The sequence below is a fragment of the Podarcis gaigeae genome (genome assembly GCF_964106915.1).
Source record: "Podarcis gaigeae genome assembly, chromosome: 2".
In the NCBI taxonomy this organism is placed as follows: Eukaryota; Metazoa; Chordata; class Lepidosauria; order Squamata; family Lacertidae; genus Podarcis; species Podarcis gaigeae.
The window spans coordinates 101,903,353-101,927,943 of NC_139679.1; the positions used below are offsets into that span (position 1 = coordinate 101,903,353).

General features: G+C 45.7%; 2 protein-coding genes across 3 annotated transcripts in view; one reads left to right on the top strand and one right to left on the bottom strand.

The window, feature by feature from the left end:
* The window catches only part of PRICKLE2 (prickle planar cell polarity protein 2), a 246,066-nt gene that overhangs the window by 136,864 nt on the left and 84,611 nt on the right, over window positions 1-24,591 (top strand). Inside the window, exon 1 of one of the 2 annotated variants that reach the window (XM_083723502.1) lies at window positions 1,294-2,129. The exons of the other annotated variant lie outside the window; for it this stretch is intronic. The gene's annotated coding sequence lies outside the window, so the exon portion shown is untranslated. Of the gene's footprint in view, window positions 1-1,293; window positions 2,130-24,591 lie in introns of those variants that run through there. 2 annotated transcript variants of the gene reach the window in all.
* Window positions 1-24,591, bottom strand: part of LOC310837919 (uncharacterized protein C3orf49) — a 405,030-nt gene that overhangs the window by 122,518 nt on the left and 257,921 nt on the right. The gene's annotated exons all lie outside the window — the stretch shown is intronic.

Below are 24,591 nucleotides of genomic sequence, written 5' to 3' on the forward strand. Positions count from 1 at the left end.
GAAAAACCAGCTGCATAGATACAAGATGGGGGGGGGCACCTGGCTTGCATCCTAATGGACCACAAGCTTAACACAAGTCAGCAGTGTGATGCAGCAGCAAAAAAAGTGAATGTGATTCTAGGCTGCATCAACAGAAGTATAGTGCCCCAATAAAGGGAAGTAATAGTACTGTTTTATTCTGCCTTAGTCAGACCACACCGATACTACCATGTCCAGTCCTGGGCACCACATTTTAAGAAGGATATTGACAAGCTGGAATGTGTGCAGAGGAGGGCAACCAAGATGACCAAGGGTCTGGAAACTAAGCCATATGAGGAACTGTTGAAGGAGCTGGGTATGTTGGGTATGGAGACTGAGAGGAGATATGATAGCTATCTTCAAATATCTTAAGGGCTGTCACATGGAAGATGGAGCAAGCTTGTTTTTTCCTGTTCTGGAGGGTAGGACTTGAATCAGTGGATTCAAGTTACAACAAAGGAGATTCTCACTAAACATCTGGAAGAACTTCCTAAACGCAAGAGCTGTCCAACAGTGGAATGGACTTCCTCTGGAGGTTGTGGACTCTCCTTCCTTGGAGGTCTTTAAGCAAAGGTTGGATGGCCATGTCTCTTGGATGCTTTAGCTCAGATTCCCGTTGGACTAGATGACCCTTGGGTTTCCTTCCAAGTCTATAATTCTATGTTAAATACATTTAACAAAAATGAAAATAATATACAAGTGCTTGGGAAGTTGTCATCTGGGCATGTTCTCTGTGGCTAAGGGATCGAAAGGTATTTGTGAATTTTGTCAGTAAGTACTGTCCGACTGAAACCATACCCAGACTTTCGCTCTAAGTTGGCCTGATTCTGGTGAGTTCCCACCCATGTTGGCCACACAGGTGAAACACCTGACCTTGCATTTGAACACCTGTAGGCAGGAAAGGATTCCAGGCAGGCCACTGTTTAGGCTGCAAGAGGGCAGATGGAGGGCTCCATTTATTCCCCAAGCCTAGGAGTGGATTGCTACTGGGCAAACTGGCAAATAACTGGAAACAGTGGCTTGGCTTAGACAAGGCGAGGTGGGCTCAGCGTCCAACACTCTCGCCGTTTATGTACGGGCTTGTTCATGTGCAGAGATAAAACCGTGTTGTTTTTGCTCGTGGAGAGAGAACTGGGCAACTCCCATAACTTATGATGCACATGTTTTTTTAAAAAATATCTTCTTCTTCTTGGCCGTGCAAAAAGAGCAGGGGAAGCGAGACGGCGTATTGATTTGGAGAGAGCAGCCTGATTTGCATATAGATCTAAATCCCAGGCGCTGGCCGGCGGGCCATTCGCTGAACTGTCCAGATGTAGCGCCTTTGACTTGCTGACATCACCGCCTCATTAGCATGCAGGAGAGGCGAGCACTGCAACAGCGAAGCCTCCCAGCCCGGCGAGCCAGCGAATGCGCCGCGATGGGGCTGCGCGGAGCAAACTGAAGCTCTCTCCGGCTCCGAGAGGGAGGCGGGACTGCGGGTTGGATGCAGGCTCCGCTGTCTCCCAGGGTCACTCAGTAAACCCGGAGTTGGGGCTCCGCTGGAGTCACTTGGCCGGCTGCAAGGGAGGAGATGGACTGACAGGGTGAAAGGAAGGGAAGGAAGGAAGGAAGGTGGGAGGAAGAGAAGGGGAGAGAAAGGGAGAGAATCCCTTGGCCAAGCTGGAATTCCCAGGAAGGCAACGTTAAGCCTTTGCAAACGCACAGCAGAAATCGCACTTTTCCTCTGCTGATGGTTTGCACAGCAGGTTTTTTCCTTGCAAGCTACCCTATGTTTTTATGTGCGTGCGTGTCTCCTGGAAGGATTTGACCAGAGAGAGAGAGAAGTCTGCTGCTGCTGCTGCTCATTTCAAGAAATCCTCCCACCACTAGCCTATCAACAGTGCTATTGGGTTTTTCTCCCCCACCCCGCTTTGCAAAAACAGAAAACAAGATACTTCACCATGCTGCAGTGTTCGCTGGGCTTTTGCAAGCAAACGTGCACCAAAGGAGAGTAAACTAAAAGCAAGACCCCGCCCCAGCGGAGGGGGGGTTGGAGGGGCTTGGTGGATTTAAAATTCAAAATCAAAAAAACAAAACTTGCCGAAATCTGGACTTGGAGGCGGCCGGAGCAGGTAAGCGATGATGCTTTGTGGTTTACGTCTCTGTAGCGTATATAATAACGTAGTGAACCGTATAGCTGTGGATGCGGCCAGCTGTAATGTAATTCTGAAACACACTTTAGCGGGATGGCTTTGCGCGCCCGTCTGCATTTCTCTGCCTTGGGAGTCAGGGCTGCTGTTCACTGAAATAGTTAATTGCTAGCCTGGGCATTTAAAATCGCCAGGAAGTCAGAAGGAAAATACTTAAGCAACTTGATCTTCTTTTAAATAATTGCAAAGGGAGGGGGGAGTCTCCACCACCCCACCCCCTACAAACATCTGTCAGAGTTAATTTTACTTCATGGTCATTTGTGCCCCAGCGTGTTTAAGACCTTTAGGGATTTTGAAGCGAACTGTTGATGACTCAGACTTCTAGCAGATGATATTTTTAGCGTGACTGGTGTCTCCCCCCCCCCCGCCGCTTTTTTATTTTCCTCCCCTTTTTGCAGTCCTTAGAAGATACACAAAAGGCCCTTGACACACAGAGTGTCATCTCACACCTTTGTTTTCTTTAGAAACAGCCGGATCCCTGTAATTGCTGAACCAAGATGGTTAGAGCCCGGCTTGGTTTTTCTTTCTGTCGCGTTTATTTTTCTGTGTTTCCTTAAAGCTTACTTTGAAAAGGCAGGGCACACAGGCCACATCAGCACAACCTGTGGCCATGGAGTTTTTAATCCGGCCGTTTGCCCTTTTCTACTTCCAGCGACTGGGATGTGCCAAGAAGGCAAGAAATAAAGCAAGACTCATTATTCCCACCAGTTAAGAGCCACCACTCCTTGCAATTCTGTCTCACTTCCCCCCTTAACTTGTCCTGCTTCCCTTTAATCGGTGATTATTTCATCTTGCATGTCAAGTGCCTTTAAAGTAGACATTATCAGAGCCTTGTGCTCTGATTTTGATGTGTGATCTGGATGCATCGTAAAGTCAAGGCTGGTTAGTTTTCAGTACTAGCCACAATACCTTCTTCTGGGGTTTTTGGCTTTCTCTTCATGCAATGAGTTTTACTGTACCAAAGCATACAACTCTGTTTCATTTGCCAATTATATTTACTTTTTAAATAAAATTTGGTTCCTTCTTGTCGGAACCCTAAGTGGTTTAGAGTACACACACACACACACACACACACACACACACACACACCTTTTCTCATTCTGATTACTTTCACAGATGGGTAAGTCCAGCTTGTCTCAAGGGATACTGAACTTTGAAATAATTACCATATTAAAAAGACTCTGAAGCCTTCCAATATCCCAAAGCATGTTAGAAACCCTTCTATTTTCTCCATTGGTAACAGGAGAGCTCTGACATGTGGTCTTCCGCTTCTTTGCAAATGAAGACTGACCATGTCCTAATGGGCTTTGAATCAAGGCTACCATGACTCCAGAATGTATGTAGGGATTCCTTGTAAAATAATTTCCCCCCCCCCCAAAAAAAAAGAATTGCTGGAGCACAATGAAATGTATAAAACAGTATAATTAGCTTTGAGGAAGAGGAGTAATGGATGTAATCATTGCTCTGGGCTGGGAGAGAGGCTTGGTGTCAGCTCAGAGCAATGGCAACCTCTTGCTTCCAGATAAGACTTTTGTACAATGTCCTGGTCTAATTCATAGCCCCATCACCCTTTTGCTCTTGGGCATCAGAATAAGTATGACGGGCGCACCCTCCTGATGTTTGGGGCTAGGACTCTTGTCATGGCTGATCATTGGCCATACTACCTACAATAGGAGTTCCTGTTCAGAACATCTGGAGATCGGATTGGGATAGGTGATGGAGAATCTCCGTTGCTATGAAGACTCTAGGGTTGCTGCTGTTATACTAGCGCAAGGGGGATATCATTTGTGCCATGTCCAGTGCACACCTGTACCCTTAGCCTCTGTTACGCAGCACAGAAAAGGAGGCTTAGAATCATAGAAGTTGGAAGGTACCCCAAGGATCATCTAGTCCAACCCCCTGCAATGCAGGAATGTGCAGCTCTATCTCATACGGGGATCGAACCCACAACCTTGGCATTATGAGCACCATGTTGTAACCCACTGAGCTGTTGGGAAGCTGCCTTCAACTAAGTGAGCACAGTCGCCCAGATAATTCAATATCGTCTACGCAGATTGGCAGCAGCTCTTCAGGGTTTCAGGCAGGGGACATTCTGAGCCCTATCAGGAGATGTCAGGATTGAACCTAGGTTCTTCTGCACTTTCCGTTCTGCTTATATGCCCTCCTGCAGGTTTGCTCTGCAGCACGGGTTATCTTGCATGTGTTTTAATTATACAGTTCCCACTGGACTGCGCCAGCTTGAAAATGTAGTTTCCTGTGTTCAGCTAGGCTGCATACAGCTATCTGCAAAAAAAGAGAAAAAAGAGCAAAGAGGCTACTCTGTTCAGAAATAAAGCCTGAATGTGAAAGATAGAATGCCTTCTTTCTGAGGCAGACTCCTCTGCTTATTTAAGTGGCTATAAAGGAATCCATTGAGATGGGATGACTGCATGCTATCTCGCTGAGCTGGAAAAGCAATTGAACAGCATAATTAAAAACCACACAAGATAACCCACGGAGCGGTGCAAGCCTTTAAAAGCACACTCATGCTATACAAACTGCTCCGGAATTAAAAATCACAGGGTGTATTTAGAGATCTGTCATTCTCTAGCCTTTCTTTATTCCCCCCCTCCCCACCAAAATAAAAGTGCACTTGAAATGATGGCATCTGCTGAATGCACACAGTGGTGTGTTTTGAGTTGCCATTAGGAATCTGACAGTTCCTGCTAAGTTTGCCGGCTGTTTAGGCTAGTGTGTTTGCTCTCTGCCATATGGGAACCCTTAATGGCACTTCCAAAAGTTGGGCATTTGATGATCACGAGGCCAGAAACATACACACACACACACACACACACACACACACACACACACAGACACACACACACACACACACACACACACACACACAGAGAGAGAGCTGTAATGCCCATGAAAACAGATTTTAGGTCAGGAGATGGATACTTTTTAAAGAGATTTGAGGATGTAAAATAAAATTTGTTGTTTTCAAGCTGTCCAGGGCTGCTGCAGCTTATAACAGAGCTGCACAGCTGCATATATCCCCCAAGAACTGGAGTATTTGGGAAAGGGGAAATTTTGCGATGTTTATCACGGATCCTTTTCCTACCTGTGGAAAGCTGAGAACGGGTGAGCAGATTGGGGTGGCATAGGCTGAACCAAGAATGGGTGTTGTTTAGCACTTAAAGGACTTGGGGCGCAGGCTCGTGGCACAAATTTGCATACACTAATCACTATGGTATTGATGTACCTGGGCAAATTATGGAGACGGGTGGCAGTGTTGCGCTTTGCAGGCTTCCATCTGCACTAGGCATTTAAAGCAGTATCGTACCACTTTAAACAGCCAAAAGAATTGTGGGAACTGGTGTTTCTTAAACGTGTGCAGAAAGTTGCTAGGAGATTCCGGCTCCCCTCCCAGAGTTATAATTCACAGAGTTCTCGGAAGGAAAGGGTCTAACTATTAAACCACTTTGCGAATAGCAGCTCTGTGAGGGAGATAGGGGCATAGCTGTCAACTTTTCCCTTTTCTTGCAAGGAATCCTATTCAGAATAAGGGAATTTCCCTTTAAAAAAGGGAAACGGCAGGTATGGATAGGGGGTCTCCCCACAACTCTCAGTGGCCTTATCAAGCTACAGTTCTCAAGATTCTTTGGGGGAAGCTAAGGGGATTTTAAAGAGGCATGTCAGTGCTTTAAATATCTGGGGCAGATGGGGCCTGGAGCTTGATGCAAAGGACTTAGCCCCCCACCCCCGGGCCTTCTGTAACCAACACCCTTGAGGTTGAATACCACTGTCGTCGTTGCCACCTGTAAGAGTTGCCCTGCATGTTACCATTAAGCAAAAATTTAAAAAAAAATTAAATAGGTGTGGGGCAGAGTTGGACACCTCTGCTTTGCTCGCTTCTGCCATTGCAGCCTGAAGCCAGGAAATCGGATTGGCTTATACACCTGTGGCAAGGAAAAGATAAGTAGGATGTTCTCTCCTGTCAGTAGTTACTCGGCTGTGAATCCGGTAATTTTGTATTTCCAAATTTTCTTTCAAATGGCAACAACGTAATTCCCCCACCCGCCGCTTTTCCAATTTCCACTTGGAGGAGGTTCTGCTTTCTGATCCCTTTATCTTTTGGCTGAAGGCCAAGCACAGAGGGACAGAACCAGAAATGCTCCGGTTTTATGAATATTGTTTCCAGAAAGGCTTTCAGGGCCTTGCCATCACTTTGGCCATAAAAGTAACCAGGAATTAAGTTCAGATAAATGCAAGGTTATGAGGAATACGGCCAAAGGTGATTAAGAGGCCTGATCCTTTTGGTCCCTCGTGTCTCTCTCATTCCTTGAAGTATTTGTTTACTTAAACATCTAGGTCTTATAGAGTCTGGCCACATAGCAGTCATTGCATGGCTGAAAATGAATAAAAACACAACTAACAGAGAAAGCACTTCACTGCTTAAACGTAGCCCAAAGAGAGAGAAAATTCAAGAGCTAGTGTGTCATAGCAGATACTGTTGTTGTTTCTGGATAAAACCAGATTCGAATCTTCACTCCTCCATGAAGCGCACTTGATTCCATTGGGCCACTCACAATCTCTCAGCCTAGCCTGCCTCTGAATCCCTCTAGCCTCCGGCCCTCAGGATTCTCCCTACACCCTTTACCAGCCCTGCTTCATGCCCTTCTTGAGTGTTTGGCCTGGCTGAAATATGCCCTTGAACTCTTGTATATTGGCTGCCTGCATGGAGGATTGAGAAGGGTGTGTGGAAACCAGCCCACTGTAGAAAGACAAACTTGACCATTGTTGTTCCACCCACTTTTGCCTTGGGCCCCACCCACCATGGGCTTGTGCCCCCACCCCTGAAGGTTGCCCAGAAGGGATGAAAATGTTCCTCCTGCCCTGGTTTCTATTGCCTGGCGAAGACATCCAACCCACTTGCTGCCAGACTAGCAATAGGGAGAGTCCATAGCTCAGTGATAGAGCACATGGTTGTGTGTGCAGAAGGTTCCCTATTCAAGCCCAGGCATCTCCAGGGTGGAAATGGGCAAAACTCCAGTCTGAAAAAGTGGACAACTGCTGCCCAGTTCTCACCAACCTGGTGCTTTCTGGATCTTTTGGATCACAGTTCCCATCAGCCCCGACCAGCCTCAGAGTTGTAGTCCAACTGCTTAGTCTGAAGAAGTGTTCGTGCACACAAAAGCTCATACCAATAACAAACTTAGTTGGTCTCTAAGGTGCTACTAGAAGGAATTTTTTAATTTTGTTTTGACTACGGCAGACCAACTCAGGTACCTACCTGTAACTGGCTTATCCTGAGGCAGCTTTGAATGTCCCAGCAATCTACCCACAGATTTCCTGTTGCTGGGAATTGTAGCTCTGTGAGGGAAATAGGAGTCTCCTAACAACTCTCTGCACCCTGAGCAAACTACAGTTCCCAAGATTCTTTGGGGCAAAGCCATGTCTGCTTAAGGTGTAAAGGACTGGGAATGAAAGAGGGGGAAATGTAATTGAATGAGTGTCATGCCCTATTTTGCAATAGCCTTCAGTCTTTGCCAGATCAACTCCTGACTGTACTGAGGTTCTAGATGGGCCGTTTTCCATTCCTACAATATTCAACTCCCCGTCCAGTTCATTTTACCTTTGCGTACATATGCTAGGGCTGGGGCAAAGAATCTTTAATGTGCTGTCAAGTTCAATCTCTCAATAGCCATTAAGCAGAGACAAGATGGGAGAGAGAAAGGAACTTGTGGTAATTTTCAGCCTACTGTACAATGCTTCCTTCCTCCTCTGCTCCTCTTTGGGAGTTGCAAAATTGTCAGCTGTTGAAATGCAGCCAACGTTTGGCAGTTGTGCTAATATGTGGCTGTGTGATGACACCAAGAGGTCTGATGTGTCCAGGACTATTGCCCAACTTTCGTAATGAATGGACTGACTCACCTCCCTAGGTATCTCATTATAGTCTGAGGAAGCAGCTTCCCGAGAAACTGGAGCCTAACTTTTTAAGAGTTCCTCCTCTTTCAGGTCAGGCCTTTCATACTTGCCTAGACTTCCTTTGTGCAACGGATCCCCTGTGTTTGATTATTGTCTCATTATTATTTTAAACCCACTGGCTTGTTAAAGTGCAGATTGCTCTTCAAACCAATGCAGTTTTTGTGCGTTGTTGATCAAGCCCCGTATAAGCGACCATCCTGGGAAACCGTAGAGTGATTTGCGCCTGTAGAAGAAGTATTGATATGAAATGACCCTGCCTAGCGGAGTTCCAAGAGAAATATTCTCTCTGGGGTTCATATCTGATGCAGCTGGATCAATGCACGAAACAGTCAAATTGCAGCGCTGAAATTGATGGTGCGCTTATACAAAGGAACAATACCTTTAATAAGTGTGACGCTGAATCCATGGTAGGCTTGGGGCTCTGGGAGGGAGGGGAGAGAGGCATCTGCAAAGGTCAGCTTGCTCTCAGATCCTGCGACCTGATAAGGCAACCCAGCCTAACAGAATTCAAAATCCCCAATATCAGTCCACATGGCTGTTGTTTTGGGAGTTCCTGGCACTTCGTTTTCACTGGGCTGGCTGCCACATCCCACAGACTTCCTGGCAGCTGAGCAGTACCCGTTCCTGACGCCTCAGACCCTTTCATTCATGGCTGTCCCTAAAGGAGTGACTTTGTTTGTACCGTTTTTTGACCGCAGCGTAGCGTTTGGCCTCAGCCTAGTTGGGATAAACCTTTTCAGCAACACAGGCCTGTTTTAGCTCACTCCTCCTGGCAGGTCCTGGCTATGAATCTTTCACAGTGTCTCTGCTGTAGACTGTTAAAAATTAACATCTTCATAAGCAACTGGCCACTTCCTTACAACCTTGGAGACCTCCCTAGATGCAACTGCTTTCTCCCAAGGGAAGACCCATCAATGCAGTCTGCTTAGTGAGGTGTTTTGGGGTTGTTGTTTTATAAATTAATATTGAGAAACTTCAGGGCCAGCCCAATACATTTTGCTGCCTGAGGCAAAGGGCAAAGTGGTGTCCCTTCCTGTTCCAGACTGGTGGTTGAATTTTGCTTCAACAACACCATCCTCCCATTCACCTGAGAGCAGAAGGCTATCTTGGTGGATGCAGTGCTGACCACAAAGCACACATGGCTTGGTCTACTCCCTGCCCTATAGCATTTTCCACCTGAGGTGACTTTCTCACTCTGCCTCATGGTTGAACCAACACTGACAAGCTGGATAAGTAGGGCCGGTGTATAAGATGTGATTTCTGCAGATAGTCTTCTAGGATTGGTTCATTGGTTTAAGTTGGTTGGTTTGCAGTTTTGTCTGCCATTTTGGGGCTTGGAACTGCCCAGTTTTAGAATACTAAAGGCAGTGCTGAAGATGTTAGAGGGAGCCAGCAAGAATCTGAAGAGGCTTCTACATCATCCAGGCTCTGCTCTGTTGGTGGATAAAAATAAATGGGAAATTAGAGAAGGTTCATGAATGGAACAGGCTGCCATCATACCTCTTCTCTTGACTATTCTAGATGTGCATCTATCTGTTTATTTAAGGGAGTGGGATAAGGAACCTCTAAGCCCCTTCAGCCTCAGTCAGCATCGCCAAATGGTACAGATGGATGCTGGGAGTTGTTCAGCCAAAAATAAAGCTCCCCTTATTTAAAGACTCATACAAGAGCTCACAATGATCCAAACAGTAAAAATGCAATCAGACCATTAAAAAGCCATCAGCAACAGCCATATGAAACAAAATCTTCTGAAACCAGAAGAGAAAACATCCAGTATTGTTCCTTCTTCATCAACATAAAAATCTATTATGCAGGAGGATGTTGACTAATCTGCTCGAGAGAGTTGGCCAGACATGCCTTCTAAGGACTTCTAAAGTGAGAGGCAGAGATGCTTCCACAAAATAAGTCACACTGAGCAATTCCTTCTCTGAAGATCTTGATGAAGGGAGAAACTTATTGAGGTATCCTTGGTCTACACTGTGGGTAACCTTTGGCCCTCCGTATGTTGAACTTCAGTTCATATTAGACACAGCCAGAATGGGCAGTGGTTGGAGATCATAGAATCATAGAATTGTAGAGTTGGAAGGGACCACAAGGGTCATCTAGTCCAGCTATTTTGCCCAACACGGGGCACAAACCTACAACCCTGAGATGATGGTGAGTCATAGTCCAACAAGATCTGGAGAGCACAATATTAGGGAAGGCTGCTTTAAGACTGCTTTCCTTGGCAGCAGGGGGCTTCCTAGAGTGGATATAGCTTGTAATGGAAACAGGAAGTGAAGATTGAAATGGATTTCCAGTCAGGGAGGTATTCCACAGGCCTTCAAGGAGGATTTAGGTTGAGAACAGGATATGAGTTGGCATCAGCGCTGCAGCCAGCTCACCACAGTGGAGGTTTTCACAGTGTTTGAGATCCTTCGGAGTCTGGAGATATTACAGATAGTAAATTTCTTTGGGGACGCAGGTGGTGCTGTGGGTTAAAGCCTCAGCGCCTAGGACTTGCCGATCGAAAGGTCGGCGGTTCGAATCCCTGCGGCGGGGTGCGCTCCCGCTGCTCGGTCCCAGCGCCTGCCAACCTAGCAGTTCGAAAGCACCTCCGGGTGCAAGTAGATAAATAGGGACCGCTTACCAGCGGGAAGGTAAACGGCGTTTCCGTGTGCGGCTCTGGCTCGCCAGATGCAGCTTTGTCACGCTGGCCACGTGACCCGGAAGTGTCTCCGGACAGCGCTGGCCCCTGGCCTCTTAAGTGAGATGGGCGCACAACCCCAGAGTCTGTCAAGACTGGCCCGTACGGGCAGGGGTACCTTTACCTTTTACCTAAATTTCTTTGAATGCTTAGAAGTGCTGCGCCAGGGTGAAATTAGCCTGTATAAATCTATAAATGCAGCCAAAGAACTTAGCTAGACAATGTTTGTGTTACGATAAGGAGAAAAAGATATATTTAAATGGGAGGAAATATTCTGTGAAAAAATATGAAAATGTGATTTCTGTTAACCTTTTCTTCCTTGTAAAAGCAAACTATAAAAAGAGAAGTGCTGTATCAGTGAATAATTACACACCCCTAAAATAATCAAGATCTTGCATCCTAATGTTTCACCTCAATTCAGGAAGTGACGAACCTCTTGAACATTCAGAGTGAACAGACTCTCAAGACTCAGCTATACAGCTGCAAATAAAATGTTTTAAGCGTATTGTGAAGTGCAGTATACAAATGTGACACTAGATGGAGATGGCGAGCCATGGCAAATTCAATATATTTTTCAAAATGTGTTTGTTTGTTTTTTTGTTTTTTAAAAAGCATTTTCACAGTGTTTTTTTAATATGTGTGCAGATTCCACCTGTCCAGCCTTTCAGAGCAGTGTGTTTCGGTTGAGACTGAGCATTATTCTCAAAGTACTGAGTGTGTTACAAAGGATTTATCCATTCTGTGATTCGAGAGCCAGTGTCTTATGGCCTTCTAAACATTCCGTGCCTTCAAACATCCCGGTCGTTTTGTGATTACCTGTGCTCCCTGGGATGTGTGAGATGATAGAGGACACTCTCAGTCATGCAGAAATCATAGGATTTGGAGAAAGAAAACTCTATAATAATTGTGGGAAGCTTATTCCACTGTTACTGAGCTGCACTTTCAATTATGCCTTGAAGTGTGTGTGTCTCTTCCTGTATGCTTCCGAACTCACCGGAGAGAATTAAGGGAGGTATTTTACCAATTTTCAAGGTGGGACACCCCCCCCCCCGCACCTAAAAAAATAATAATGTTGAAGGAGGAACACTGCACGTTTACTATATGTGTATTTTGTATGATAAGGTGTGGTGGTTCTGGTGGCTTCCCATAACCCCCTTCCTTATACAAGGGATTGGGAGTGATGTCGCTGCGCCAGACAGGAATACCAAGAGCTTTTTAGGTGGCTGGCTGCCAAAAGGACTTTTGCTCTTCCTGCCTAGCTAAGCTACGATGCCCCTCCTGGACAAGCAATTGCGGAAACAACCTGCTATACTGCATAAGTCTGATGTAAAAACCAGGGTCCTTGCCTGCACCAATACTTTACCATTATTCTTGTTCTTGTTACTTCATTAAATTTCTATACCGCTCCTCACCCAAGGATTACAGTTTACAATATTAAAACACAAAAATACATAACATAGTAAAGAAAGAAAGAAATACCCTTTCCGCCTATTTTAAAAGGCCGTAGATTGTTTAATTAGCCAATTAATGTTCAGTGTTTTATTATGTTTTTATATATGTTGGAAGCTGCCAAGATTGGCTGGGGCAACCCAGTCAGATGGGCGCTGTACAAATAAATCAACAACAACAAAAACAACTATTATTATTTATTTTCTTGGACCCAACAACAACAACAACATTTATTTATTTATTTATTTATTTATTTATTTATTTATTTACTTGGACCCCACAAATTACCCCTGTTTTGAGAAGACCACATTCAGTGCCTTCTTGCCCCAGTTGTTGAAATTATCTACAATATTTTGTGAAAAGAGGCACATCTGTTTGTGTGTGTGTGTGTGTGTGTGTGTGTGTGTGCATGTGTGTGTGTGCATATGTATGTGTATGTACAAACATAAACTTATGCAATCCAGGATTATGGCAATATTTATTGGATTTGGACTCTGTTGTAAGATGTACTTTGAAATACAACAGAATGTTGGAAGGGAATGCTAAAAGCATTGCATGCTGATATGTGTACCCACGCAAGCAGCCCTTTTGCTCAGCCCTCGTGGGATGCTATCACTTCCCTCTCCTGGCTCTCTTTGTGCTCGCTGCTCATCAGATTTCAGGGAAGGCTCTTGCTTGTGTTGTGAGTTAGAAGATTCTATTTGCTCTGCCCTGCAATTTCAGCCTGATGGCGTTTCTGCCTGATGCAATTTTATCTCGTTCAGTGGTAATAGAGAAAAGATAAGCTGTGCTAAGAGACGTCCTCATGGCTCCTTTTCTATAGAATGAGAAATACTAACGCATGGATTGCCTTGAGAGTAAACCTTTGCCTGTGCTTTGTACCACTATCATTATTTCAAGGATCAGCTTCGCCTAGCATTTTAAAAAAAAAAATAAAGGGGAGGGAGAAAGAAAGTTGAATGAATTAAGATTAATGTATCAGAATAGATCCACCAGGTGGCAGTCTACTGCCCCACACCCATTTCTCCTATATGGAAAAAAAATTCTGGGAATATAAGGATTTGCCGACTGCATTTACTTCTAGGTCAGCTGCACATTGCTTCCAAAGGTATATAAATGTACACTTCATTGCCTAGTGTGCATTACTATTAAGGCTATGCTAAGTGTTTATCTAAAAGGGACGCGGGTGGCACTGTGGGTTAAACCACACAGCCTAGGACTTGCCAATCAGAAGGTCGGCGGTTCGAATCCCCGCTACTGGGTGAGCTCCCGTTGCTCGGTCCCAGCTCCTGCCAACCTAGCAGTTCAAAAGCATGTCAAAGTGCAAGTAGATCAATAGGTACCACTCTGGCGGGAAGGTAAACAGCGTTTCCGTGCGCTGCTCTGGTTCACCAGAAGCAGCTTAGTCATGCTGGCCACATGACCCAGAAACTGTACGCCGGGCTCCCTCGGCCAATAGAGCGAGATGAGCGCCTCAACCCCAGAGTCGGCCACGACTGGACCTAATGGTCAGGGGTCCCTTTACCTTTACTTAAGTGTTTGTTTGGTTTGATTTTCCGGTGGAAAGCAATGCTCTTTGAGTGGGATGTTATTGGAAGAAATACCGTATTTCTCCAAAACCTCCCAAATAGACCTCACAGCCCCTTATATACATTCCTATTCTCTTCTATTGTTTCCCTTATTTGCTCCTGCTGTGGCACCATTCATCGAAAGACCTGGGAAATCCAAGACAATCAGGGATTTCATAGTGAATGTAGTGGCACAATGCAGCCAATCGGATTGGGCTACATTATGAAGCAAACACAACCAATTTAGAGTGAAGGCACTGCTTCCTGAAGAGGGAAAAACACACACACACCATTTGTTTTATTTTTGAGGGGGAGGAATATGTGCAGATTTCAGCGCTTACAAAAATGTTCATGCCCTCCCTCAAAGCTCAACTCTGCCTAGTATTTATTTCCTTAACATACTTTAGGTAAAGGTAAAGGGACCGCTGACCGTTAGGTCCAGTCGCGGACGACTCTGGGGTTGCGGCGCTCATCTCGCTTTACTGGCCAAGGGAGCCGGAGTACAGCTTCCGGGTCATGTGGCCAGCATAACTAAACCGTTTCTGGCGAACCAGAGCAGCGCACGGAAACGCCATTTACCTTCCTGCTGGAGCGGTACCTATTTATCTACTTGCACCCGGGGGTGCTTTCGAACTGCTAGGTTGGCAGGAGCTGGGACTGACCAATGGGAGCTCACCCCGTCATGTGGATTTGAACCACTGACCTTCTGATTGGCAAGTCCTAGGCTCTGTGGTTTAGACCACAGCGCCACCCGTGTCCGAGTAACATACTTTAGCTAACCTAAAAACCAGGCAGTTTGTGTTGTTAACAGCGGTGGCTGCTCCATTAGGCCAAATGGGGCACTGCCCCACCAACCTCAGCTGACCCCCACCTGCCTTCTACCTTTCTTACATCTGATCCAGGGAGTGACCTTGGATGTCACCTTCCTCCTCTTTACACTCAGTGCTTCGATTGTGGAACTCGGCAAGCAGCCGAACGGGGGAGAAACCAGCATGAGTTGACTCCACTTACTTTTGGAGTGTCTGCTTGAGGTCCCAATGAGCACTTAACCGGCTGCTGTTAAGGAAGCCAAACATCCCTTTCTGTCCTCCTCTCCAATTCCTGCAGCAAATTATGTTGTGCAACGTGAAATTCTAGTGTCAGAGCCAAGATACAGGAACATGAGGACCATCTGCTGCAGCTCTTGTTGGACTTTGCCCCAAGTGAGGGAATGCTTGTTTCAGTGCTACTCCATATTAAAAACAAATAAATACACGAATCTGTGCACATAGGGGAAAGGCTTTCTGTTATGCTGGTTTTTATTTATTTATGTAAGTTTTTTAAATAAAATAAAAGGTGGGTTGATTTCAGACATCGACTTTTCCAGCTGAAGTATGAAGTGCTGTGCACAATAGCTTAAACATGTGCCTCTTCTCATTCTGTAGTTTGACTTTTATTGATAACGGGGAAACTAGATGCGAGTAGAATCATAGAATCATAGAATCATAGAGTTGGAAGAGACCACAAGGGCCATCGAGTCCAACCCCCTGCCAAGCAGGAAACACCATCAGAGCACTCCTGACATATGGTTGTCAAGCCTCTGCTTAAAGACCTCCAAAGAAGGAGACTCCACCGCACTCCTTGGCAGCAAATTCCACTGTCGAACAGCTCTTACTGTCAGGAAGTTCTTCCTAATGTTTAGGTGGAATCTTCTTTCTTGTAGTTTGGATCCATTACTCCGTGTCCGCTTCTCTGGAGCAGCAGAAAACAACCTTTCTCCCTCCTCTATGTGACATCCTTTTATATATTTGAACATGGCTATCATATCACCCCTTAACCTCCTCTTCTCCAGGCTAAACATGAGTATAGCTCAGGGAAGTTTCCATTCTCTAGTGTAGCACACGGGTGCTGCTGCACGTGTTTTCAGTAATAGCAAGTAGTAGAAGAAGAAATAATTATCATCTGTTTGTAATCAAGGATAAAAGCTTATGATTTGTTTGTGTTATGTGAACACCGGCTCTCCCAGGGCAGGTATCCACAAATTAACACACCAGCCCATTCCCTCCACTGAGCTCTCATTTATGTTTTGGTTTGGAGAAGGTGAGGGGAAGCTGGAGTCTGATCTCCCCTGTATCCCAGCACTCATGAGAGAAATCTCTCCCTCCGGCCTTCTGCATAGGAAGCAGTCAGGTCTTTGTTCTATCTAGTTCAGAATTGTCCATGTTGATTGGCAGCTGCTCGCCAAGGTTTCAGACAGGGTCTCTTTTCACCCTGCCTTGCAGATGCCAGGAACTGAACCTTCTGCAGGCAGATGCCCTGCCACCCTCAAGGTGTGTGAGAGGATATTCATGAAAACACTACTTATTTAACGACAGTGGTGCCTCGGGTTACATACGCTTCAGGTTACAGACTCCACTAACCCAGAAATAGTACCTCAGGTTAAGAACTTTGCTTCAGGATGAGAACAGAAATTGTGCTCCGGCAGCGCGGCAGCAGCAGGAGGCCCCATTAGCTAAAGAACAGTTTCAGGTTAAGAACGGACCTCTAGAACGAATTAAGTTCTTAGCCCTAGGTACCACTGTACTGAAAACACTCCCAAAATGGTAACACAGGATAGCTGGTACAACAAGTCAATGTTTGTGGGCTTCTGAGCTTTAACCTACTCCAGTGGTTTTCAACCAGTGTACCATGGCACCCTGGGGTACCTTGAATAGTGGTCAGGGGTGCCACGGGCAACACTAACCTCTGACCCTCTTTCTTTCCTTCCTTCTTCCCTCCTCTGATGCCTTCTCGCATCTCTGCCTCCCAAAGATTTGCACAGCTGTTTGTTGCAGCAGCCCTGGCTACAAGCTCCCCAGGCAAATGGTGCCTCTGCAGGTGCTGGTTGCCAGAAGCTGAGGTGGCCTCGGAGTAAGCAAGCAAGCAGGTGAGGGAGCCCAGCCAGCCAGTCTGCCAGCCTGGAATGGACAAGTAAGCCCCAGGTCCCTGTGGGGCAGTGTGAGGAGGCACCTCTCTTTGGGGCAGGGGGGCAGCTCAGAGACCAGGAGCGGCGGCGGCAGCTGCCTGGAGGACCCCCAAGGAGTGGGGAGAGAAGGCTGAGGGAACACTCTACAAAGGAGGATGTTCGAAAAAGGGTGAGAGGCTGCCAGCTGTGCAGGCAAGGGGTGACATAACTGGGCTACTGAGCCCCACAGGGGAGCCGCAGAAAAAATGTAATTGGTCAAGGCAGCCATGGACACAAAAGAGGTTGAAAATCTCTGACCTACTCCATTTCTCCCCTCTGTGAGAAGAGCACAGGAGAATCTCAGGAGTGAGGATACAAGCCCAGGGTTTGCTCTAAGTGATCTTGGAGGCAAAGCTTAATCCAAACAGTTGTGCTTTATAACCGCGCTGGGATTTGAACTTGAATCTTCTCGTTGTAAGAATCCAACCTTAAGCTTGCTTTCTTGGAAGAGAGTCTTGCTGATTTCAGTGGAACTGATTTCCAAGTAATTGCGCTGTAAGGTCTTCGCCAAACGCTCTGTTCACGACACCAGCCCTGGCACCAGCTCTTGGAGAATTCATTAGGAGCAATTTTGGCTAGAAAGTTAAGGCCAAATTAGATTAAATTAAAATCCTATTGGTGGGAGGAGGAGGAGGAGGAGGAAGACGAGCAGCAGCAGCAGCAGCAGCAGCAGCTGGGGAGGTTGGCTCTACTGACAGGCCAGGAGGAGATTGCAAGCAAGCTCCACAATGTTAAAATTTGGCACGGCCAAATAAGTGATTCATTGTCACTTAGCAGTTTTGCTTCAGGAAACTCATCATTTTCGCCCACCAGGGGGAAGTTTAATTGGCACACTGCTGCTCCCCAGTTATAAGACGTTGGGGGGGAAGTGTCCTTCAGATCTCCTCTAAATCCTGGAGTATCTCCTTTGCACTTCCCTCTTCTTTTTAACCTAAGCTCTGAACGGCCATTATTTCAGATATTTTTGGGATATTTTTGTAACCTTCCATTTTCCTATTCAGGTTTCCAATTCAGTTGGGTTTTTGGAATCAAAGCCCGTTCTTCTCATTACTCAGCATCTGTGTGTACATATGCACAGCCTCAGATTTATGAATGCCTCAGGAAAACCAGGCTGTTCCTTTCTGTGAATCATAAGATAACAGAATTGGAAGGAACCCAGCGGGTCATCTAGTCCAGCTCTCTGCAATTCTCAGACAGGATATCCTTTACCTAAATCATTGGTGATGGCTGCCTGTCCGGCCTTTTCTTGCAAACTCCCCAAAGACGGAAAATTCACAACTCGTTTTGAGGTACTGGTTCCTTTCATGCTCATCTGCTTTTATGGTTAGCAAGCTTCTTCCTTTTTCATATACAACCCTCAGCCTTGAATCTGCTCTTTATTTATTTAAGTTTGTTGACTCAGATCCTGTTTGGGTGTGTGATATTTCACCTTTGGGGGCTGTGCCTACATGAAGATCAAGGACAGGTATTGATTGATCTTGTAGTCTCCTTCCTCCTCTCCCCCCCCCATGTTCACCATTGTTTATTTTCTCAAAACCTGCCTGTCCTCAAAGAAAAGCTAAAGGTGTCTATCGACAGAAAAATAAAACCATGAATCAATAATTTAAAACACCACGGTATAACACCAAAGCATTGAAACTTTGATTTCCCTGACCATGAAAGCACCCAGTTCAGATGCTTGCTCACATGAATAAGTGGAGGGGGAGCAATGGGGGGGAGTACCCACTCCCAAAATCTCCTAGGGTGCCTCCTGTTTTGAAGGGCTTTCCAGCCTAAAGATGAAGAACCATCAGAAAGTGGACAAGGGTCCTTGAAGTTCAAACACACAAGGACTTAGTGCAGAGGTTGCTGATGTCAAAGTGCTTTCAGCAGCTGCTTCTAATTCTGGTTGCACAGGCATGCTTGTGATTCATACCTCCATTACAGAAAGCTCTTTTTTATTCTTCTTTATCAATTGTCTCTAGCAATCACCTGAACACCCACCCACTTGCTCACAAGCTGCATCCCAGTCCTTTGTGCTCCTTGCAACTCAGTAGCGTCACCAACACCAGCTCATCCAGCTGCTTCCCCCAAGATTCAAGTTCCTTCCAGAGCAAAGCTTTGCATATACTGTATCGTGAGTGGCAAGGATAACGTGCTCACTTTTTTGAACACATCAAGTGTTCATCTGTACTATTCGTTTGGAGCCACGAGTTCCATTTTAGCAGGTGCCTAGGCCAGCCCCTATACATGCATGATGGCAGACAAAGGACTGCGAAAGCAGATGCAAGAAGGAATAGGTTCTTGGAACGGAAACCACGATCCTGACTCGCCAGCCACTATTGCTCCACACTTGGTGACATCAGTGGCTGGCAGCTAGGGAGGCTGCCCTACAGGTAGCTTCCTACCTTTGGGTGTTGCAGCCTTAGGCAAGAAAAGAAGCAGAATAGGACAGGGGAAGGGGACCCGGCACCTCAACCACACAGCCCACATTGCATAACCCTAGGTGTGCCGCACACTAAAAATTTCCAAATTGCCTGCTGAGTTAATGTTTCTGAGATCAGAACGTGGGCTAACGTGTTGCAGCCTGAACAGATTGTGCAAATTAAATTTCCATAAGTATCATTATTTTTTGCATCATTTAGTTTGCTTCTGCTAGCCATCAGGAAAAGCTGCAGTGATGGCGGAAACATACCCAGATATTGATCGCTCAAGGCTTTTCTCTGCCCCCTATTGGCTTCTAAGCTTTTGACCTGTATAATTATCGCCTTTTCCACGAGTGCCAGAATCTTGACATCTTTTTACAAGTGAAAGTCGAAATTCTCTGAATTCTGGGTTTTCAGAGTGCAGAAGCAATACAATACAGTGCAGGCAGCCTTAGCAGTATGTTGCGTGCTAGCTTCCTGACCTCACTTGTTGAGATACTAAAATAGGTTTACGTGGCTGAGATGGATGTGGGGTTAGTGACATCTGGTACCAATATTAAAGTGTTCCAGCTCTATTAGGATTACATAAGTGCCTATCTCTGAATATTTCTTCAAGAATTGGTTGCCTGTTCTGGACTGGGCTTGCTTGAGCTCTCACTACCTCTTTGTGGCTAGTGAGTGCAAGTAACGTCTTTCTTTGCCATTTCAGAGCCAGTATTGAATTCTGCTGCACCGATTGAATCACCTGTGCACACACCTAGTGATACAATGTGATGGTAGAATGCTAAGATGCAAAAATAGACTGTACCACTTGAAACTGCAGGTGGGGGTGCTGTTTTTAGATGCTCCACCTTATAAAAAAATAGCAAAAGCCTCCTGACAAGTAAATAACTATGGTCCTTTCCTTGATGCATTGTTGTTTTATTCAGTGAGCTTTCTTTTTTGTTTTTTGCATAATAATTTTTATCTGTTTTCAATTACAACAAACCAATAAAAGCCTCACTGTCACAATACCAAATTATAATACAATTAATAATGCAAATTGTTCAGACGCCAAATTATATTATTTTGTTGCCCCCCCCCCCCCCGCATGCTAGAATTGATGATTTGATCATTTACTTTAACTCTGCTTTCCAAAAACTTATAAATTCCAATTACACACCAGTCAGAATAACAAACTCTTATACCACAGCTGCAATTTTAACGACTTCTATTCGCGTAAATAATTTACAGTCCTACAGGTGAAGCCTTCAAACTCTTATTTGGTGAGCTTTCAATACCAGGGGACAATCAAATGTGATCTTCTCACTTGCAGTCTGATTTAGCTACTTCAGAGCACTTTACCACCGCACCTCGTTCTGCCTTGGTACCATTTCTGGAAACTAGTGTGGAATCCATGGAGGCTAGGTTGGAGCAGGCTGGTTAGTGCTGCTGCAATGCAATGATTCAAGATCACCTTCACAGATTGGAGAATCGGGCCACAACTTACACAATGAATTTCAATAGGGACAAATGTAAGGTTCTGCACTTAGGCAGATAGAACCAGCTGCACAAATATGAGGTGGAGGGCACCTGCCTTGCTAGTAGTGTGTGTGAAAAGGATCTAGGAATAGTAGTAGACCACAAGCTTAACATGAGCCAACAGTGTGATGCAATAGCAAAAAGAAACAACAAAAGCAAATGCTCAAATCAAATTTTATTAAACGGTCACAGACCAGATTAACTCGTACAGCTAGTCAGCGAAGCATAACACCGGAAAAAACAAAGGACAATTTCAATACAGATTAGGCCATAACAGCAATTTAAAATTAGACTGCATAAATAAAATTAAGTATTTGCCTTCGCCTGCATATTGACATTGGAAAGCTCTTGTTTCCTGCGCCAAATAGCGGCTACACAGAATTTGGCAACATTGATCGTAATTTCAGGAACCTTATCTTCTACCAAGGCTCTCATACGTTGGAGTTCTGGTCCATTTTTAAGCTTTTGTAGAACTGGGGCAATAAAGGTCAGGCGTAGATCCTCGTAGTAACTACAGTGCAGCAATACATGCAGACTTGTTTCCACTTCCAATGAGCCACATGGGCAAACACGTGACTCATATGGTTTGCCCTCATATCTGCCTAGCAGCAGGGCAGAGGGCAGAACGTCAAATGGATAAACATGCCACAATTAGAGACTTTGGGAGAGGGTTCTCACCCGCAAAAGCAAATGCTATTCTTGGCTGCATCAACAGAAGTATAGTGTCCAGATTAAGGAAGTTATAGTCCCACTCTATTCTGCCTTCATCAGACCACACCTGGAATACTGTGTCCAGATCTGGGTGCCACAATTTAAGAAGGGTATTGACAAACTGGAAGGTGTGCAGTCAAGATGATAAAGGGTCTAGAAACCAAGCCTTATGAGGAATGGTTGAAGGAGCAGGGTATGTTTAGCCCGGAAAAAAGAAGACTCGGAGGAATTATGATAGCTGTCTTCAAGTATCTCAAGGGCTGTCACATAGAAAATGGAGCACGCTTGTTTTCTCCTGCTCCACAGGCTGGGGCCCAAACTAATGGAGTCAAGTTACAAGAAAGGAGATTCTGACCAAACATCAGGAAGAACCTTCTGACAGTAAGAGCTGTTTGACAGTGAAATGCTCTCTCTCGAGAAGTGGCGGACTCTCCTTCCTTAGAGGTTTTTAAGCAGAGATTGGATGGCCATCTGTCATATATGAACTAGTTGATCTTCCTGCATTGCAGGGGGCTGGACTAGACGGCCCTTGGGTCTCTTCCAACTCTACAAATCTACGATTCTATGATTCTAAATGCTACCGGTGGTAGGTTCTACTCTGGAGCTCTCAGCTTGCTGATCTCATTGTGGGCTAGCTCTCTTGGCTCACTGGAAACTCTGGGTGATAGCTGACTGGCCCCAGGAGCAGCCAAAGGCTTAGCCTTCGGTCGACCATAGCATTGGTAATAGTGGTGTATTAAGGTGGCTTGTTCATTCTGATATGTTTTGCTACTGGTTAAAGAACCTTTCCCAGAATCGCAGGTCCTGCTGGGTCTTGTGTCACAATTTAAGCATATGTAAAAGAGTCGGTGGTCAACATGCTTAAATAATGACAACGTTGCATTTGCTCCTTAACACAAGGTGGCCTGACATGCCTCTCCACTGCTTTTTCCTCCCCAAAATGTTTTTTACATTACCAGTTTTTAACATAGTCCATAGCTGATCTGTTTGGGGGAAACGGATGGAAAACTAACTTAACTTATACGATCTCTGCATCAACAGCCATTTTTTTTTCTGCCTGCGCTGTACTGTTTTCTCATTGTGTACTTTCATTTGATCTTTGCATTTAATTGTTGTTGTTTTTTAATTTTTGCACATTTCTCTCAGCGTCTTTGTGGAATGAAGAGCAGGTTACAGATATCCGAAAATAAACAATAGCATACATAAAAACTAGGGCGAGATCCCTTTTGAGATTTATTTGCATTAAATCTTGGTTATCTAGTTGTTTTTTGGGGGGGACGCAGGTGGCGCTGTGGGTTAAAGCCTCAGCGCCTAGGACTTGCCGATCGAAAGGTCGGCGGTTCGAATCCCTGTGGCGGGGTGCGCTCCCGCTGCTCGGTCCCAGCGCCTGCCAACCTAGCAGTTCGAAAGCACCTCCGGGTGCAAGTAGATAAATAGGGACCGCTTACCAGCGGGAAGGTAAACGGCGTTTCCGTGTGCGGCTCTGGCTCGCCAGATGTAGCTTTGTCACGCTGGCCACGTGACCCGGAAGTGTCTCCGGACAGCGCTGGCCCCTGGCCTCCTGAGTGAGATGGGCGCACAACCCCAGAGTCTGTCAAGACTGGCCCGTACGGGCAGGGGTACCTTTACCTTTACCTTTTTATCTAGTTCAGGGGTCTGCAACCCGCGGCTCCGGAGCCGCATGTGGCTCTTTTACACCTTTGCCACGGCTCTGGGGCGGATACTAGCGAGGGGAGGGGGGAGGCGGATACTAGCGAGGCATTGTGCGCCCCGACACTCCCCACTGTGGCGGGCGCTGTACTGGCTGTGACGTCGCATGGGGCGGTGCGTGCGTTAGTCACGCACCGTCCCAATGTCACCTTCCCGCCCGCTGTCAGATCAGAAGACAGCGGTGCGCATGCTTTAAATGTCGCAATGGTTTTGCGGCTCCCAGGTTTTTTTTCTTCAGAAATGGGTCCAAGTGGCTCTTTTTGTCTTAAAGGTTGCAGACCCCTGATCTAGTTATTTTGGATTCAGCAAAATTTGGGTTGTCTAACTTGGGCTTGTGAAGAGTGCTAGAGTGCTCAGTTTTTTTCAGAGGTCATTAAGATAATCTACTGAACAGCTGTATACAGTACATCAAAGCCCAGTGCTTTGGACAAAAGCTCTGTCCTTTGCAAAGTGTTCAGTACACCTCTATCTAACGTGTACTTGGGTCATTTTGTCCTAATGGTGCTATAGATTTTTGGGGGGCTAAACCCCCAAAATTATTAATTGGTAGGATTTTGATTATTTGGGAAGTGAAGGGGAAAACAGAAGCTGCAGAGGGATTTCTGAGCTGGCCTATGCAAAATGACCTGGCCAAGCTGGGGCCATTAAGAAACAATACAAGGCCATTGACAATGCAAGAGAACTGTCTTTTCCCCACTTGCCATGAGGTGTGAACATAGACTGGGGGTTTGGAAGGTTGCCAGCATAATTGGATGTAAGGTGACAGGAAAAGAGTCCTGAGCAAGGGTTGCTGGGAAGAAGAAGAAGGAAGGAAGACTGGGACCATCTTGGGCAGGCTGGCTGGGAGAGATGGACTCCAGGGCTGCACTGATGTGAGGCACAAGTCCCTCTTGAAATAACCATGCTGTGAGATCTGGACTCCCTCCATGCAGATTGTAAATAGGTGAATGAACCGTATTTCTTAAATCTATGGCAGTCTCCACCATGTCTCAATTCTCCAAAAGAACACAGACCCTGGGTGAGTGCCTGGAACCCCATGGATTCTTGCCACGGTAGAGAGTGGGGGAGGCACCCAACTTTTGTAACATTATTATTCATGGAACCCCAGTGAATATTAAACATGTTGCTCCAAAGGCAAATGAGTATGGGGGGAAAGTTGGACCTAAAATTTGGTCCTGTTCAGTGTTTGCAGGACTGGCAAGTCTATGGTGAAGCTACATGGAACCTACTCTTTAGTTCCTCTGCTACTATGCAACTGTGCTACAGAATCATGAAAGTGTATATGGGTTGGCTGAAGAATTATGTTATGTTTTATGTTATGTTATGTTATGTTATGTTATGTTATGTTATGTTATGTTATGTTATGTTATATTTATTATAT